The sequence below is a fragment of the Ostrinia nubilalis genome, chromosome 28 (assembly GCF_963855985.1).
Source record: "Ostrinia nubilalis chromosome 28, ilOstNubi1.1, whole genome shotgun sequence".
NCBI classification, from domain to species: Eukaryota; Metazoa; Arthropoda; class Insecta; order Lepidoptera; family Crambidae; genus Ostrinia; species Ostrinia nubilalis.
In genome coordinates, this window is record NC_087115.1 from 6780175 (window position 1) to 6786174 (window position 6000).

A 6000-nucleotide genomic window follows, 5' to 3' on the forward strand; every position below is an offset into this window, starting at 1 on the left:
AACCAGTTTTTCGATATCTTGTATAGTTTAGAAATAATCGAGTGAGATCACTTATTTACATCCTGTATAACAATTTACGCACTAAATCTAAGGCTGACTTGCACCAACTAACTTTAACCGTAACTTTAACAATAATCGGCGTTGTTTTTATGGATTTTAACAGATTTGTGACGTTTGTTAGTAAGTCGGCGCAACTCATCTAAGTTTTCTAGATTTATGTACATTATCCATAGTTATAAATTATAGAGAAGATCGTAAGAAAAATTCTTCCTCCATTTTGGAAAGAATCAAAACTTTATTCGCTTCAGCTGCTGCATACAAGTTATAGTAAAAACAATACAAAATGATCCACCGGCTCTGGACAGTGTTTCTCAAAGTTAGTGCTGTGTTGTGCATCGATAAAGTGGTGCAAGATCTATTGACACCACTGCGGCAGATGGGAGAGACCTGTGGATATGCTGTAAGTACCATATTATTTTATTTTAAACTACCTTTCCGCCCGCGGCTTCGCCCTCGTCGAATTTTGTCTGTCACAGAAAAACTTTATCGCGCGCGTCCCTGTTTCAAAAACCGGGATAAAAACTATCCTATGTCCTTTCCTGGGACTCAAACTATGCCAAATTTCATGAAAATCGGTTCAGTGGTTTAGGTATGAAAGCGAAACAGACAGACTTGCTTTCGCATTTATAATATTACTAGCGGCCGCCCGCGACTTCGTACGCGTGGATCTCGTTTTACCCCCCCTTCATCTATCTTACGCGGTTCAGATTTTTTCATACAATTTTTTTTTCCCGCTAACTCCCGTTCCCGTGGGAATTTTGCAATATCCTGTTGTAACTAAGCTTTAAGTTTACTAAGGTACCTGCATGCCAAATTTCAAGCGTCTATCTTACGCGGTTTAGATTTTTTCATACAAATGTTTTTTCCCGCTAACTCCCGTTCCCGTGGGAATTTTGCAATATCCTGTTGTAACTAAGCTTTAAGTTTACTAAGGTAGCATGCCTCAAGCGTCTAACTTAAGCGGTTTAGATTTTTCATACATAAGGATTTTCCCGCTGATTCCCGTTCCCGTGGGAATTCCTAAGTATACTATAACCTGCCCAGGAGTATGAAGAATAATTGTACCAGGTTTCGTTAAAATCCGTCGAGTAGTTTTTGTTTCTATAAGGAACATACAGACAGACAGACAGACAAAAATTTTACTGATTGCATTTTTGGCATCAGTATCGATCACTAATCACCCTCAGATAGTTATTTTGAAAATTTTGAAAATATATTTCATGTACAGAATTTACCTCTCTACAGATTTATTATAAGTAGGTATAGACTAGCTTTCCGCCCGCGTCGAAATTTGTCTGTCACAGAAAAACTTTATCGCGCGCGTCCCTGTTTCAAATACCGGGATAAAAACTATCTTTGTCCTTTCCCGGGACTCAAACTATCTCTATGCCAAATCAAAATTGGTTCAGTGGTTTAGGCATGAAAGCAAGACAGCGTTGCTTTCGCATTTATAATATTCGTATAGATGTTAATTAAATTAATTTGGGAAATCTGTATTTATAAAAGCGAAAGGTCACTGATTAACTGACTCACTCATCACGAAACTACAAGTGCTAGGAGTCTCAAATTATGCATGGGGGTTCCTTTTAGAACGTAGGTGCTCACTAAGAGCGGATTATACGAAACTCCACCCCTAAGGGGGTAAAACGGGATCATGAGTACGAAGTCGCGGGCGGCCACCAGGTTTTTTAAATTTAATATTATAAAGAATATTAGTAATTCAATTCGAAGTATTAAGTTCGAAGCTACGATAGCCGAACGGTGAAGGGATCGGACTGGCCGACTCGTGATCCGAGGAATGCGGGTTCGAATCCCTTCGCCGCTCGACTATTGTAGTGAACTCAGTAAGTATACGGAAGTTTTTAGTTCATATTCATGTTTAAAATTGAAGAGTAGTCGCCCAGCAAGTGAAAAGTCGTGGGATCTATTCCCACCTTAGGCAGAATTTTTCAAGTTGTTTATTTATAATATTCATGTTTATATTGCAGAGCTGCCCCCTTCTCCAGAAAGATATGTTGAACGTTCATATAGTGCCCCACACTCACGGCGAGCTTGGCGACACGAGGACATTCTACGAGCATTACACTGGAAGTAAGTAAAAACGGTCTTAAGGCTACTCTTAGTTCGTGACGCCTAAATTGGACAAAAAGTTGACAACACAACCTTATTCCAATGAGGGCTATCGTTTTTATACTTAACAGTTGGCACCCCTGGCGATTGACAGGGCCTTACTCTCCAGTGGCGCCATCTTGATGAGTGCAAATACGATAGTCCTCCTTCCTACCACTTTCGCGCTCACCAATTGGTGCCACTGTCTTCGCTACTAGCAAGTGACAGGACCTTACTCTACAGTGGCGCTAACTGGTGAGCGCTAAAACGATAGCCCTCGTTGCGAACTTTTTGGCTGGGTGTCACGAACTTTTTGGCGCTGCATGACCACCCTAAATTCCCGTGGATGTCGTGTGACTAAGGGACAAACAAGCGAACATCAGATGGCCTAAGATGCGCTTGATAACTTTTATCGACATAAAAATGTATGGGCAAAATCGATAAAATGGCGTGATAACCGCTTATCGCGGCGCGCATCTTAGGCCTACAGGCCTCCCCAACCCGTCTGGCCAGCGTGTGAAGTGTAGGTCAATCCTCCATTAGACTCCAAAACTAATTTGAACATGATTTAAACATTCTTTAACCTTTAGAATCCTGCATATTTCTGATCAACATAGGCGGTACTAAGTTCGCCGGTTCAAACGTTATTGAGAAGACAGGATATTTCCTGTTACTATTTATTGACAGTGATGTTTTGATTTCAGATGACAACCTCTACGAAAAGAGTCAAGTAAACATGAAGCGAATACTAGACTTCACCATCTCAGAACTGTGGGCGCAACAGGATCGAAAGTAAGAGTTCATCATCATCATCATTATTTCAGCCACAGGACGTCCACTGCTGAACATAGGCCTCCCCCAATGACTTCCACATCTCCCGGATGGTAGCGGCCTGCATCCAGCGCCTTCCTGCTACCTTTATGAATGAGTTGTGTGCGATCGGTCCTGCGCTGCCTGGACATAGCTCGTAGAGCTGATGACCATTGGGACAAAAAAGTTCTCTAGTGGCGACCAGGGGTCTGAAGACTTAGTATGCGCAGGCCTCCACTAGATGGACCGACGATCTGGTGAAGGTTGCGGGAAGTACTAGACGTGGGCAGGAAGGACCATTTACTGTTTTTATTACATTCAATTAAAATACTTAAAAAATTGTTTTTTGTAACCTTTCAGATTCACATTATCTGACATGCCGTACTTATTTCATTGGTGGGCGAATCGAGACGAAACAGGTAAGGCGTCCTACGTATTGTTTTCCAAAGATACCGGTATGAATTTTCAACGACAAAAAGTATACAAAGAGGGCTCACACTATTCATCCCTCTGAATTAAAAAAAAATAAAAGCCTTTAAAAGTTTTGGTTTTGGTATTCTATGAGTTTTTAATAAGTAATAAATAATATTTATTCAGAAATATCATTTTCTGGGATGTAAAAACCACAACTTCTGCACTAGGCTCGCAGGCCTGTGTCGCTGTGTAGTTAATTGAACTTTTTTTTTTCACTTTATGTTATCCAAAATACATCAAAGTAGACTTATTTTAAAGCTGATGACATATGCTATTTCGTACTCGAATTTAAAGGAAATCAACCCTTTATCATCATCATCATTTCAGCCATAGGACGTCCACCGCTGAACATAGGCCTCCCCCAATGCTTTCCATGTTGATCGATTGGTAGCGGTTGTGTCCAGCGCTTCCCTGCTACCTTTATGATGTCGTCGGTCCACCTTGTGGGTGGACGTCTCACGCTACGTTTTCCGGTACACGGCCTCCATTAATTAACGCTTATTGAGTACGAAATAAGCCCTATTTCTCCTCAGTCCGCAGGATGGTGTACCAGTTGCTCCGCCAAGGCCGCCTGTACCTAGTGGGCGGAGGGTGGAGCATGAGTGATGAAGCTACCACCAGCTACCACGCCATCATAGACCACTTCACCTACTCGCTCAGGTAAGGTAAATAGATACCACCAAAAAACACCATTCATTTTCAAATTGAATTGTAACAAAAGTGTCTCAAGACAAAAGTTTTTGACTAGTGTGTGTTGCCAGTGATGGTATACGGATCTGAGACGTGGTCGCTTACTATGGGCCTCATAAGAAGGCTGAAGGTCACCCAAAGGACGATGGAGTGGGCTATGCTCGGAGTTTGCCCGCGTGATCGAATCAGAAATGAAGAGATCCGCAGGAGAACCAAAGTGCAAGTAGCTCGAAGAGCTGATGGCTGCTAGGGTAGAAAAGTTCTCGAGTGGCGACCACGAGCCGGAGTCCCACTAGGTAGACCGATGATCTGGTGAAGGTCGCGGGAGGTGCCTGGATGCGGGCGGCGCAGGACCGGTTTTTATGGAAATCCTTGGGAAAGGCCTTTGTCCAGCAGGGGACGTCATTCGGGTGAAACGAACGAAAATTATTAAATTAGATCTCACGTAGGGCTATGCTGGCAGCCGTGACTAGGGTTGCCAGGCTCGAAAACACAAAAACCGGACACGGTGCTGAATTTGGCCGGACATTATACCCTAAAAGCCGGACATACTTTATTTAAGCATGTCATTGGTACACGAGTGACTATCTTCGAATCGGTAGCGCAACTTTCAACTGACGCCGCAGCCACATATAAAGCCTAACAAAAACCGGACATGACCTGGCAACCCTAGCGTCACATCGCTGCTCTGGTATGGTGAGTGCGTGGAAGAGTCGCTTTCCAGCGAAGTGCGCAGTTAGCTCGAACGGGTTGTATTTGTGAATACCAAAATTCAAATTAATTTAATTTACAGAAATCCGTCCCATCTTCACCCATAGAACTAATGTACCTAGTTACATAAGTCAATGTTCTCACCCCGAAAATCTTGCAGAAAGATCAACGCAACATTCCTTGAGTGCGGTCGGCCACTAGTGGCGTGGCAGGCGGACTGCTTCGGGCACAGTCGCGAGTTCGCTTCCCTCATGAGCCAGATGGGGTTCGATGGACTCTTCATCAACCCCATCAGCTTTGATGATGAGTTGGAATGGATGAAGAGGAAGGGGCTGGAGTTTATGTGGAGGGGGAGCGATGATTTGGGTGAGGACTTCTTTACTAATCCATTAAGCCGTCTTTAGATTTATAAGTGTTACTCACGTAAGTAACTTCCGATTTTGCAAATACATAAATCGTAAGTCGCTTATCGTAATTTCTTACTACTTGCGTATACCTACAGCTGTTACATAAGTTACTATACCTTATGGAAGCAACTTATAAGTATAAAAGTGTGAACTCTCCCATAGATTTCATGACTTCATCAATCAACTCGCAAAATCAAGTGACGATTGATTTCAAAACTACTAAATGCCTATATTAATTAATTAATTAATTAACGAATACTAAAGGGCTCCTACACACAGACATGATAGATACGATATCGTTACGTGTACGACACGACTCGTATTGTGTTTAAATGTGTGTGTAATGCCCGTTTTCACCATCAGTCCCTAGTTTTTAAGTGACCCCTACTATAACACATAACATGAATTTTGTTTTCAAATGGGCCACTTAAAAATTAGGGATTGATGGTGAAAACGGGCATAAGAGTCCTAACTCGGTTTTCAGGACTAAAGTCCGGTCGCCGAGCAGACAGAATTTCCTCCAATGACCCCACACTAACTGCGGCCGCCCGTAGCCAAGGCTCATCATTTACACTGCGCGGAAATTAGCCAAGTCAAGTCAAAAAGACAGTGTAAATGAGCCTGCACAGTCGTGACAGTAATATAATTACACGCGAGCGTTAAGGATGGGTAGCTTGGGGTCATTGGACGAAATTCTATCTGCTCGGCGACCGGACTTTATTGCTTCTTAATATTCAAG